Below are 14,555 nucleotides of genomic sequence, written 5' to 3'. Positions count from 1 at the left end.
TTACTTGAAACTATCAGCTCTTGTGTTCGAATCATCTTATTACCTCCACAATCAAACAAGGCTTCCCCATGGGCAAGGATTCGGTCATGCTGTTTAAACTGGACACAAAGGTCAAGCAGGGCTGGATTTAGAGTGATCTAATGGGAGCTGCCCAAGGCTGCCTTGGGAAGGGGGATACAGCCAGCGTTCTATTCATCCTGTTGGGAGAGGCAGGTCCCATGTGCTGAGCACCATTTGTAAGAAAGAGAAACCCAAAATCAAGCTCTAGAGTTGGGCTTTTGGTTCCCAAATGTTCCCTCTAATAGCAATTTATAACCATCTAGCATCAGTCTTGGTCCTCTCCAAAATACTTAAGGTATCTCCAGACCCAGTGTGACATCACCACTAGAATTCCACATTATCTTTCTTCAAGCAAACATTCAACCCAGTTCTCTCCTTGCTGTTGACTCTCCCACCAAGAGTTTGGGGAGGGCAGCACCTCTTTTAGTTATATATCCAAATGCTCACCATGACCCAAGTGGAAAGAAACAGTCCTAGATCCTGTAAGTTGCAGCCTGGGAAGTTACTCAATATTTGGGCACATCCCACAGCCATGCAGGGGACAGGGATTTACAGACCAAGCCAGTGCAAAGGCAGGGGAAACATCCCTCACACTGCACAGGTGTGGAAGGCAACATGCAGTGAAACACAAAGAAAACAACTTGCCTGCATCTCCTTTCCTCATGCAAAAACTGCTGCTCCTTCAGCCAAAACCTGGATCCCTGTACCACTGCAGCTTGGCACGGAGAAGGCAGCAAGCCTGGGAGCTGTGCTTGGAGCTGCTCCAGCTCTGCACAGGTCTCCAAGAGAAAGATGTGGCTTCCATGTTCAGATCCACCTCCTTGCCCAGAGGTAAGATATGTCACTGAGCAGCTGTAGAATGAAGACATGGTGTGGGATCTCCCCTGCAATCAGCTTGCTACCCTGCAGTCTTGACTACCTAAGGAAAAGATGTTGCATGACTAGACCCCAGTGCACAGGGTCTCAGGAATTCAGGCTCTCAGGAATTAATGCCCTGGGAAGGGAAGCTGGGGGAGCAACACAGAATCCCCCAGGGATGCACATAAAGAGGGAGCTGCTTGGAGCAGTATTCTGGGGTGCATGAAGCAATGCACTAAGGAAGCTCCCAAACACACAAGGCCTTTCAAATGAAAAGCCTTTTTCTCCCACCCAGCTTCCTTTCCAATTCCTTGGAATCTCAGTCCAGAGCAAGGAGGAAGCACAAATGCAGAGGAGTTAAGCAGAACCTTTCTTAAAGTGGCGTGAATGTTTCCCTAAAGCAGGACCAGCTCTGCATCTCAGATGCACACACCCCCTCCTCCATCTCCCTTAGGTACTGTCCTTACAGGCACCACACCTGAGCTTGCTGGCTGGCTCCTCATGCAAGGCAACATCCTGGCCTTGTCAGGCAAGACCCAAACACTGCAAGATGGAGCAGAAGCTCAGCTGGGCTTTCTGCACGAGCCAGCTCTGCCTGTCCCTCAGGGGCACCAGCCAAGAGCCAGTCTCTGGTCAGGTGCTCAGGGGACGGTCTAGACACGATCGCCATTTCATGTGCCAATTTCATACCTTCCATCTTCAAGTAGCTCCTAAGTAGCTTGATTTAATGATCCCCCGTTTCCACCCAAGCCCCAGGCTATGGGGAAATTTGCACAGGTGTGGCAGTGTTTCATCACACAGCAAGACGGAACAGCTCCTGGCCCGGTGCACTGGAGCTTCCAGAGTGCTCTAGATGCTCCCTCTGCGTCACCCCCTGCTCGAGGTGCTCCACGTGCAGCCAACGTGAGCCTGGACACCTCTGAGCTCACTGGCACCAGGAGAGGGGCTGGCACAGATTCGAGTGCTGAGGCTGGGCATGGAGTCCACCTCTCCTCCCTGCTTTGCCTGGGACTTGCCATCACATGGTCACCTAGGGAGTGAAAAGGCACAGGGCAAGCTAAATCCCATAATTATTTAATATAAATAACCACAGGATTGAAATGGGCCCATTACCAAGGAGATAGGCTGCTAGAAATCTTCCCTGCTCTTCTTTGAGCACTAACCCAAACACAGGAAAGACTTTGCCCTATCTTCCCAATGGGGGAGTAGAGAGCAGTAGGTCCTGCTTTTTGTTTTGCCTTTGTTTAATTAATATTATTTTCAGAGATTATTGATCCTGACTTCAAAGAGAAGCCATCTATCATCTCGGGCTCTGCAGGATGCCAGCATGACCCCACATTTCTGGACAGGTGCTTACACTGGTTTGGATCAAAGCAAGGGAGGCAGCTGCCTTTCACATACCCATCAACTGCTTCCCAGAGCTGTGGCCAACAGCCTTCCAATGGGGATAGTGAAATCAATTCATTAATTGCTTCCCTCCTTTGGTGTTTCATGTGAGGCAGCTTAAAAGAACCATCCATTCTGCATTTCTACATCTTCATAACAAAATACTGACCACCTTAAAGCATTTTTGGTACTCCAGTGGAGATCTTTTCAATGAACCTGCTTCTCACTCTTACAAAAGCAAAAAGGGTCCCCCTGGACAATACACGGTGGATGGGCTCTGGCCACATGCAGCTCTTGCACCAGGGCTGGAGTGTTTCTAGAATGCTTTTCTGAGGCAATGGTGGGATGCAGGGATACCACACAGCATGCTAAGGCTTGGGTTTTTTCACCAGCAATCAATTCAGCCCATGAAAGTTGTGCTGCATTAGAAGATCCCCCCCTTGTGCTTCAGGTGCAGCTGGAGAACATCCCTACAACTGTAAATAGGGAAATCCTCGCCTCACAGGACTATGGGGTTCAGTAACAGCCATACTGGGTCCACAGCCAAATAGCCACTTCCCTCCTTTCACCTGCTCCAGAGCCAGCCAAATGCACTATTGTGACCCATAAGCCAAAACATACCTTGAAGCTCTTGGGGCTTTGAGCAGAGCCACCAAAAGCTACATTATCATCCCTGGCCGGCCCCTCACCGAATGGCATCGCCTCAGCGTTTGCAAACACTGCCTGCATTGGGGTATGAGGATGAAGACATCATTGGCAGTGCTTCTCCTGGGCTCCCTTCCAGCAGCCCTCGCTGTGAGGAGGGGTGACCAATTCCCGGAGCAGCTCTGTGAAGTCATTCTCTCCCGACATGCCTTCTCCTCCCTGACATCATCAGCTGGGCAAAGCAGGCACAACAGCGGTCCCCTGCTGTGGGATTTGCTTCCAAAGGCATCAGAAAGGAAGCCTGGCTGCTCACAGAGTGTGGCTGGGTGCACCTGAACGAGCAAACTGCCATGGGGCAGCAGCCCCCCCCAGGACTCTGGTCAGCTGGATGACACTGGTGGGAAAAGGCTCAGGAAAAGCAGAAAGGAAACAACTCACCCAGCTCAGTCTGGCTTGATGAACCTGGCTTGTGAGCACCCTTATGCTGCAGATAACCAGGAGTCCACAGGCTCAGCAAAGCCTCTACCTACTCCAAGGACAAGATCCTGGAGCAGAGACTTGTGGTCCACAGCAGGGATTCGTGTGGATGCAGAAACCTTCATTTAAATGAGAGAAACAAGGCATTAGTGATGAACATCTTCCAGAGGGGTTCCAATAGGAAAGGAGGGCACACACCCCTCACTGCAGCGAGGTTTACTCCTCCAGTCCCTTTGGTGTCCAGCACACCACCAAGGCAGAGAGGGCAAGGAGCTGTCCTGCAGGGTACTGGGTACTCAGGCTGCTGACCCTGGGAGTGGGGCATCCCTCGGAGCCAGAGAGAGCAGCTGGGAGTAGCTCCCAAATTAACTGGAGTGGGGGCTGAGCTCCTGTGTTAGAAGTATTTAAAGATTTTCTGGGCTGGCGTCTTCACCTCCTCGTCCACCCCAGCAGCACCCGCCATAGTTTTACCCAAAGAGAGTCCCAGTATAGCTCACCCTGCAGTGCTGGGGCTGCATCCTGCCCTTCCAAAAGCTTTTCTCTGCTCAGGATGCCCCTGCCAACACACCCACAAACACTCACCTTCTGCCCCAGTTTCCAAATCAAATGTTTTAATTTAAGGCAGGATGAATTATTTCAAGTGGGGGAAAAAATGACAGGCAGAAACTGGAATTTCTCTGCCTTTTTCCAAAAACTAGCATGAGCCATTTCTTTACTCTTTAAAGTTCATAACAGATTAACTGGAAAATTAAAAACATTTGGTCTTTTCATTACTTCTCACGTTTTTTCCTCTCATTTTTTTGCTACGACAAAAAGCAAAAGAAGAGAATATTGAAACCACTGGAAATGATTTTAAAAAGGGAAGAAACTTTCATTTCTCAACTACAACACAGGCAAGATTTGTAGGTTTTTTTAGCATCTTTACTTTCTACCTTCTTAGTCCTAGAATTTAGCAGAACAGGGAGACATCTTTAAAGGATTCAGGAAAGAAAAGCTCGGTTCCAGAGATTCTGGCTTCTCATGGCCAAGAGAAGTTGCCAAAACTTACTGAAGTTGAAGACAATATACTAGAACAGTGATGGTGGTGGAAATAGCCAGGAATTGATTTGAAATTAATTGGGTTTGATGGTGTTTGTACCATTTCGTGTTCATTTTCATGCCATTGGGGTTTAATAAGAGGCTGCAATGCAACCCTTGGGCTCAAAACTCTCGACCAGAGACAGTCACATTTCTCCAGGCTGGGGACAGCAGCAAAGCCACACACCAGCTGCTGTGAAGCTGTGTAACTGAGGTTTGCTTATTTGACTCCCAAGCACAGTGCAATTTGAGAATAAGCTTCCCCTGAGCAACTTCCAAGACCAAGTCCAAGATAATAATGGAAGTCATGGATCTCTTGATGGTGGCTCTGCCAGCAAGAGAGGATGCACTCAAGAATGGCTGGATCTGTTCCAACTGCTGGTGGTCAGCTGCCCACAGCTTGTTCAGATGGCCAGGGGATACCAGCTTAGGAATGAGGTGTCCTTGCATGTCCCAGAGTGACTGAAAGAAAACATATCACATGAAGGTTGTGTGTAGCTCAACGTGCTTTAGAGGTGCTCTTTAAGGGGCCTACAAGCTCTTGCAAATCAAATGCACCTAAATACCAAATGAATTTCAACCTAATTCCAGAGGTAACACCACCTACTCACATGCCAAAGCAGGGAGCAGACGGCTTGCTAATTAACGTGTCTCCTTCATGAATATTGCACTTCCCGAGGAGGAATTTGGTGCTCAAGCAAAAGGCTGCTGAAAGCGAGCCAAGCTGGGCTGAGCAGCGAGGATGCTTTGAAACTGCTGAGATCCCTCTGGCAGGGCTGGTGCTAAAGCCAGCCCCTGGTTTTCACACCCACTGGGTGAGTCAGTGGGTGCTACCCGGGTGCCACCTCCAAAACACACACTCAGTTCACAGCCACATCTTGGGGGACACAGGAGAGGTGGTGGCAGGGACGGGAAGGGGAAACACAAAACCACAGGATGTTTGTGGTCCTGAACCTCTGTGACATTTGACAATACCTGGGGCCTGACCTTTTTAGCCCACAACCAAACCCTTCCCTAGAACCTTCTGGGAGCTTCCTTGGGCTGCAATATCTGCCCTGGCACTGCCCTAATTTCTGTCATAAGCAGCCACCTGGGCATTGTCCAACAGTCCCATCCACGCACAGTTGTCACACAGCCCAGGGAATGGCCAGCATAGCCCCACACTGTGTTGGGAAGAGCCAGCTCTGCCAGCCCAATTGGAGCCAAGCAGGCAGGTTTCCCTCAGCCAGGTCTCTCAAGGCTCTCCCATGATGAGGTATTACCTTATTACCTTATTTGTTTCCCCTGGCAGCCTCCTTTGATGTTACCCCATGAGACTGAGCAAGGAGACACCACAGAAACCTCACTGAGATACATCTGGCATTCTCAGAATGCAGCAAGTTTCCTTGGTGTCCTTCCCACACCTGCATCCCTGCTCCCACCCCAGCACTGCTCAGATGCCTGGTCCTCCAAAATCCATGTAGTGCCTAAATCCTACTGATCTTGTGTATGGTTGGATACTGAAGTACAAATTGCACTCCTAAGCCCCTCTCCAGGAATCTCACTTTACTAGTTGTAGTTGAACTGGAAAAGGAAAGCCAGGTCTGACCACATTAAAAGGGTTCCTGCTTTTTTAACCAAGGTGCTGGAACTGCCATGCTGGGGTCAAAGGATCCCACAGCATTAAAGCCACTTCTGAGAAAATACACAGCCCATGTTATCATCCTGTGGGACAAGCAGACTTCAGAGACCTGTTCTGTAGCCGCTTCTGGACAATCACCCTTTGAATTTAGCTCCTACTACATGTGTGCATGAAATCTGCTTAGCAGAGCAAAAAAAATCCCAGAAAAATCACTGAATCTTATTAGCATTTCCAGCATTGCATAAACAGCCTCCCTAGCCACTGGAAAGTCTGCCTTTACCCAGCCAAAATGCTCCTTTGCAAGTCATTTGAGCTTTTACCTCAGAAAACTCCTTTTCTGCCTGCACACACAGCAAAAGAGCTGTAACCTGACTTTATTATGGTCACGCACATGCTGTTGCCAAGGAAATGGACACGATGCTACTGGGTCAGACTGCAGCATGGCCAGGCACAGGCAGGGACCACAGCCAGGATCCCCCTTGGCCAACCTGCTAAAAAAATCGCTCAACAAACAGCAGTAAAACACCTTCAGACCAGATACCTCAAGGTAGCATCAACGGCAAGTACACCAGAGACCACTGGAGACCACTTGACACTTACAGTGGTAGCTCTTTGTCATTATCAACACATCTGCTCCATTAGCTCCACTGGAAAGTTATTAAGTCAAGGGACAAACATCTCTAAATGTTTCTTGTTCTTCAGGTAACTATGCTCAAGGACTTGGTCTTTTCAATCATTTGGTCAGTCAAGTCAGCCCTGTGTAGGTGTGACATGGGCCATGACAAGAAGACAAAAAGTCCTTGCAGTAAAAAGCAGGACGTAGCCCAGCCTGATGCACCCTCCTCAGACCTGAACCTGCAAGGTGCAGCCCCTCAGGAAAGTAACTGCAGCCTTGGTGATGGGGGTATTTCCACAGTGATAATATCAGAGGCTATAAATTCCTGGAGAAGCCATCCTCTCTTAAGCATGATGGAAACCATCTTTGCCAGGGGAAGCAGAGTTTAAACCATGGCTTGCCAAGGGCTGCCTGCCAGAGAAGGATGGGTCTACACATGCCCCTGATTCTTCTAACAATCGCTCCTGGAAACAGGAGATGCTTCTAGTTGGACACACAAAGACTGTACTTATCTTCTCCTTCAGGTCTGTGCTCAAGCCCAGTGCTGGGCAGGGCTGGGGACGAGAGGATGAGAGGCAGACAAGTCCTGTGAGTTCAGGAGTTACTAGCATGTCAAGCAGAAAGGGCACTGTGTTCAAGGCCAGATTGGACAGGGACTTTGAGCAAGCTTGTCTAATGAAAGGTGTCCCTGCCCATGAGAGGAAGTTGGAACTCAGTGATCTTTAAGGTCCATTCCAACATAAACCATTCTATGGTTCTATGATGATGCAGACTGTAAAGGAAAGCAGAACAAAAACTTGATTCACTGAAGACAGAGAGAAGACAAAGCTTCAGCTTTCACATGTGGGACTTGTGGAAGCAAAAATGCTCCTCTAAGGCCCAAGAAAGGAAGGAAGGGCATCACAGCACCAACCTGCCCACTGATGTCCAACTGTTGCATCCCAGCAGGCTGTGTGGGGAGTGTCAGTGCTCCAAACCCTGAGCCTTGAGCAGCCATGGAAATGTCAGGGGTGCACCCAGTGCCACATCACTGAGGTTTAGCTCTTCATGTGGGCAGGCTTTCAGCATCTTGCCATCCTGAAGCCAGCGTGAGTTATCTCCCAGGCTGGTGTTGGCAGGTAGGAGCCATGGTGAAGGGAGATCCCACATCAAGCACATGGCTCTGTGCTGCACCCAGAGCTCCCAACCCGCACGGCTGAGCTCCCTGCTCACAATTACACATCTGCTCCTTCCTCTGGCCCTTTCATCATCCCAAACACACAATACCAACTAAACCTGGCAATGGACTCTCATTTACCTTTCCAAGAGTTGAAAGAACCTGACCAATATTTATAGCAGCAAATCAAGCTAGTAGTGCACTGTCTGCTTTAAGAAAAATAGCTGAGGCTTTTTGAGTCCAGGATTATTTATTATTCATCAAATTGGATTCCAGCTTCCCCCTTCAATTTTATCTGTTGTTTTTCCTAAAATATGGATTTTAGTTTATTAAGAGGTTTTACTTAAGGATTAAGAAGGAGGACACAGGAAGACAAAACAGGAGAAAGGAAAACAGGATGATAAAAAAAGGCATTCTGTAAAAACAACAAAATTTTCAGTGAACCAAATTTACCCTCGCAGAAACCAGCAAAGGCCAGAACATCAACAAAAGTGACAGTGCACATTTTTTATTAATTATTTCACATGAGTTACTCAATGGATCAAGAACCCAGTTTACACCAACACCTCTACCAGAGCTGAACTGTCACAGCTGACAGAAAATGACCCAAATTGGCTGTGGGACCAAGTACCCTACCAACCAAGAGGATCCCTCTGGGAGGGCTGAAACAGGCAGGAGGGGCAGGAAATGGTACTTGGCTGATGCAAGGCTCCTGCTCAGAGCACCTTGCTCTCCTGTCAGCCACCTGGAGCACATCTAACAAAGCCAGCTGACCACGGGGCTGTGAGAAAAGGATGGGATCTGCAACTGAATTACCACATCTATTTTCTCCAGGGCTTGCCCAGGAGTGAGTCATGCCAAGAGGAGGCTTTGAGCAAGGTCTGAACCTGGGCAGATAAAAGCAGTGTTATTTGTGTGTGTTTGCTTGAATCAGCCAGAGAGAAAACTGCACAACACATCAATCCTGCAGAATAAATACAGCACTGTAGAGGCTTACCCAGGAAAGACATCCTGGGAAATGCTCTCCATTCATCATCTGCCTAGGGAGGAGAAACCACAAAGCAAGAACCAGACATGGCCAGAGGAGAGATGCCAAGGCACAGGACACCCTGTGCCCACCCAAACGCTGTGGTGGTGGCTGGGGCAGACAGCGCCCAGCACTACAAGGGGCTGGAGTGAAATGACAGGATCAGATCTTTCTGGGATTGCTCCTCCTGGGTTTTTACCCTTTCCTATAGAGAAAGGCATCCCCACAGAAGAACAAAACTCCTGTCTCACAGGTGGGAGAAAAAGGGATGATCCCTTCCCCAGAACCAAAAGCAAGGCAGAGCTGACTACAGTTACATCCCGCTTGACAGTGAGGCCGCAGTGGGCACGTGGTCCCTTTTCCCTGCACTGGGGACCCAATGCTGTGGGGTCAGAGTAGGAATTACTCACAGATGCACACAGACATGCTCCTACATTGCTGCCAAGCTCTGAATAGGAAGGGGAAATGACATGGGGAGCTTCTTCCCTGAGCAGAGTCTTTTCAGAGAGCCACTACAAGGGCTCTAACACAGTCAGGCTGGCATTTCCCATTTCCCTGGTTACTTCAGCAACGAATGCTCTCTCCCCTGTGTTACAGGTGCTCTCCGCTGCTGCAAGATCACGTCAGGACAAGCTCTGCAGTCCCCAGGGCTTGAGCAAGTGCAAGTCAGACAGGCAGAGCCTGAGTGTGTCTCTTCCACGCCAAGGGGAGGGACAGCAAGAACCACTTAAATGAGGAAAAACAAGTTCACAGGAGGGGTACTGCTTCATGGAACCAAAGCCACCACAAAAATCCAAACCTAAACCCAATACCAGGATGTTGGTAGGAAGAAAGCTAGAGAGCAGGCTTAGGATGAAAGACCAGGAAGAGGGAGAGAGCAGCACCTGCAGCAGGGACCATGACTGCAAAGAGAAGAACCGGGCTGAGGAAGACACCAGGAAAGGCAAGAGACACCTCCACAGCAAGAAACAGATGGTCCGAAATGACAGGCAGGTCCTTACACGTCACGTCAGGCACCATGGGTAAACATTCACTGCTGACATTTCACACCTACACAAGGCTGCATCATCACATCTCAACACCCAGAAGGGGAGACAACATCCTTGCTGCACTTGTGCCCAGTGCCAGGTCCTCCAGCCCAGATCTCTGGAATTAGACTTCAGGTCTATTCCTTACAGAGTCTGTGTGTGAGGGAAGGGAGTCCAGTTTAAGTGACTTGTTGCTCTGAAGAGCTGCTGTGCCCAAGACATCTCTGCTCTGGAGGTCTCCAATTTATTTGGTCACTTTTCCCTTGCTGTTCAGTCCAGGTCAAAAATTTGCAAGGATTTTCCAGGGGAACAAAAGTCCCTGAATTCCCTTTGACTTCCTCACCAGCGCAAGGGTGACAGCAGCCATCCAAGGCTTGTGGTGAAGGGCCACATCACCTGGAAGGGGACACCATGAACATCAAGAAGTCATTTGTCATCCAAGGCCAGAGGGGAAGCATGTAGCTGTCACTAGTCAAGCAGGTAACATCCCAGCAACAGCTTTGCCAAGCCAGGCTGCGTGATTTAGAGAGCCTTTTCCTTCCTGACATTTTAGAAATTAGATCTGATGTCTTAATACCATCATTCAGGAGTTTCTCTTCTGCCACCTTCACGAGCTTCAGCACAGGACAAAATACGCAACTTTGACTAAAAAAGTGCTGAATAAAACAAGATGAGTGGGATTTAGGGACTGGGCAAAATGGATTCAGATCTTGCCAGAAGTAAGAGGAAGTTGCACCTGGATGGGACTCCAAGGGAGTGCTTTGAGCACACAGAAGCAGCAAAAATCCCAGCATTGCCCTGACCGAAGCCAGGCTAAATCTGTGACGGGCTCAGAGTAAAGGCAGTGACATTTATCTGCAAATTTGCTGTTCACCCAAATCTTTCACCCAACTTCACTCAAAGCAAGTCAGTAGATGCTGGCTGGCAGCAAATGCCATCTTGCTGATGTTGCAGAATCATTCCCACTGAAACACTAAATCGACTCCCAAAATTTCCACCTTTGGAAAAGAAAATTTTCCCCAATGCTATCCAATGAGAAGTCTATTATATTTCAACAATAGCAGGAAAATAATAACCACTTGTCCTTTGGAAGGCTAAGAACAACTAAGCAATAAGAAACAAGCAATTTGAAAAGAGACAATAAATTTTCTCTTTGTCATAAAAAAAATCTGTCCTTTTTTTCCCCTCAAAGACCCCAGAGGTCTCTAAACAGTGAATGAAAACCAGAAATTGCTGCTTGATGCCTCTTCCAGAACACAACTCTGTGAGTATATGGAAACATCTATAGCAGCTATGTAACACAGAGAAAGGAGATCAGAATTACCTCTAAAAGAGCAATGAAGCTCCAAATGCCTAATAACTCTTTGTGGCCATTACACCTACTTTGCAAAATGAGTTTGTGCTAAGGGCAACTAATACCCCTCACCCCAAACCATTTTGACCAGATCTGGAGTCTGCTGGAAAACAAAGGCACTTTTTATGGGAAAAGATTCACAGCTGTTTTTCTATCCACACAGGTCAAAATTGGGGCGGAAATTAGGAAAGACAACTAATCAGAGAATGAAATAGTGTAACTATTTCCACCAAGGTACTTGTCCATCCTTGCCCAGCAACTGTGTATCCTGGCACTGCTCACAACCCACCTGGGTCCTGGGCAAGAGGAGAAAGTTTTGCGTGTAACATGCACTTCAGACACTTCCTTAACATCTGCAACAGGTACGACACATTTCCAAGAGCTGTCAACTCTACCACACCTCTCAAGCACCTCAAGAAAGGCAGTCAGCATTTCTTCTAAACCCACCTCAGTCCCTAATGGAGGGTACATAACCATGGCACACTCAGCACTGCTTCCAGTGACATCAGCTCCTTCAGCTTAGAAGCCAAGTGTTTTATTGACCTCGGCTGTAAGATTTAATAACTGTGAGACCTCTGAAACATCCCACACAAAATGAGCTTGTGCAGAAATGTTGGATGGGCTTTGAGAAGAGCAGACATCTGCCCTGGACTGAGGACATGCTTGCTGCAGTGAAACCCAGCTCCTTCAACAAGAGCTTACACCAGTTTAGTATTTCCTAACAGTGCAGAGGTTCTGTTCCAGAAAACTGGGGTGAAGCTGGAGGGCCACACTCCCTTCCCTTCATTCACCATATTCTCAGTGTAACTTTCAGCTCCACAATATGAAACCTTACTCTCCAGGGCAGTGACACCCAAAGCATGGGGTCCAGGGGAAGCAAATAGTGGAAGTCAGCTAACCCAGAGGCTTTCCACACCATGCACTGAAGACAAGTTATTGCAAGCTTCCCTTCACAGCCAAGCATCTGCTGCTCACCCAGCCACACCACAGCAACCACCTGGTAAACTCATTTCTACTCAAACCTGTAAGCCTTTGTTGCAGAAGGCACAACTGAGGGCATTTAGATAAGAGATGGCATTTAAGATAAGAGGAGGTATGATAATCTCCTGATTATGCCTCCCATGCAGCCTAATCTGTCCCCACAATCTGCACACAGAGACCACCAAAGCACTGTTCCCACACCGCTGGATGACCCACAGACTCCCAGGCAGGATTCAAGGAGCACTGGGTGATGGAGGGCAGATGAAGTGCACACAGCTTGGCCAACCTCATCTGCCTTTGATCTGCAGCTTATTGTCTTGGCATGGTTTAGGGAGCTAATCCTCCCCTGTGGCTGGGGGAGGACACCAACCTCCCCAGCTTCCTTCAGCTGCACAGCCCCACACAGCGATGGGGCTGGGGGGAACTGAGCTGCCTGGGGACAGGTCAAGCTCACAAGCTCAGGGAAAGTATTATGTCCAAATTGTGCGGATTCTGTCTGAAATCCTTCTACTCCACAGCGGCCAGCCTAGGCAGCAGGAGCCTTATCTCCTGGCTCCTTCCCCTGACTATTGCAGAGCCTCTCCTCGTGCCCCGAGTCACCCTGGGCAATGGTGAAAGTGCGGGTGTCGCCCCAAACACATCAGAGAAAGGTGTAACACTGCCTGAGCAACCCACTTTGTGCAATGCAGGTGTAACACAACCAACCAGGGCAGATCCCATCCAGCACAGGCTTATCTCATCAGCACAAGCTCCATGGGTCAGGTTTGAGAGGTGATTTCACACTGCACATTATCAGGAACAGACCATGTATGGCACTTGCTTGACAACAGGAGATGCTTTCTCTTGCACTGTACAAGCCAAGTAACTGAGCCACAAAGCAGAGGACTTTCCTCCCTGCCCTGTCCCAGCATCCTCCTTGGAACTGCAGATTCCCACCAGCCTTGGCTGATCACAGCAATGGGAGAGTGGTGAGAGGCTGGGAAGGCAAATTTACTTTTGGGATTTGCACCTGAAGCCCACCCCGAAGGAAAGGAGTCTCAAAGTGGTGGCAACAGCCTGTTCCACACCTGATGCCTGGGGAAAGATACAGTCATCAGGAACTGCAAATCCCATTAGGAAATTCTGAGCATATTCAGGGTGAGCCAAGAAAATGGACTTGAAGCAGAGACACACTCCTGGTCACTCAGCACAACACAACAGGGAGAAAGGCCTTGTGTCAAGAGATGTAGTCTGCAGGGAAGAAAGAAGGAGGAAGGGATCACTCCCTTCTCAGAGGTCTCCAGTGAGAGAACCTAACAGGCACCATGAAACCCTAGAGACAAAGAGGAAGAAGTAAGACACAAAATCCAAGTGTAGAAACCCGCCTGTGAAGAGTCAACAAGGGAGGAGGTTTGGTGTGGGAGACAAGAAAGCCTCTTGAGAAAGAGCTCGAGAGATGAGCCTTAAGATGCACAGGAAATGAAACAGCACCCAGAACTGTGCACCTGGGCTGTCACCCAACCAAACACATTTCAACACGGCCATGAGCTCTTTCCTCAGCCAAGCTCAGACACTGGTGAGTGATGCAGGCAATGTGAGGACCTGTCTTTAGGATGCTGTTCTGCAGCCTCCAAAGAGAGTGGTTCACCCTCAGCAAACTCTTGTTTTGACAGACATTTATGCCTCCTGGACTGCAACAGCAGAGGAGAGAATATCACCACCGTATGGATTTTTTGTAGCTTTCCACACCTGCAGGTCTTTCAGCAGTAACTCTGGTACCACTTAGCTTTGACTTCCACACCACCCCTTTCACAGAAATATTATCCCTATCTATGGGAGAAAAAGTCTAGGTCTCCAGGGTCAACTTACCAGCTCCAGCTCAGGACAGGGAGCTTAGAGCCAAACCAAACTTTCCCTGAAACACCACATCCCTATCCAGCACCCAAACTCTGGGGTGCTTTCCAGTAGGCAAAGCCACAAGTGTCCCATAGGACAGCCAAAAGAAACAGAAACACAGGTGCTGCTCTGGGCTCAGCCACTGCAGCTGCAAAGCTGAGCTCCACACAGCCTGAGACAGGGGCAGAACAGCTTGATGCTCCAGCCATGCCATACTCCCACTGCCAGCAGCACACAGACAGCTTCAACCAAATCTGCCTTGCCAAGTCCCAGCATGACCACCTGCAGGCAAGTGACACAGTCTGAAGTTAAGTCACTCCACCTTCCAGTGAGGCAAAATCCCTATCCATGAAAGTTGGCCAGAGTATGACCTCTCCTATCTCACAGGTCTCCA

The sequence above is a fragment of the Lichenostomus cassidix genome, chromosome 12 (genome assembly GCF_008360975.1).
Source record: "Lichenostomus cassidix isolate B80296 chromosome 12, HeHo_3.0, whole genome shotgun sequence".
Lineage (NCBI taxonomy): Eukaryota > Metazoa > Chordata > Aves > Passeriformes > Meliphagidae > Lichenostomus > Lichenostomus cassidix.
This window is presented reverse-complemented; position numbering follows the sequence as displayed.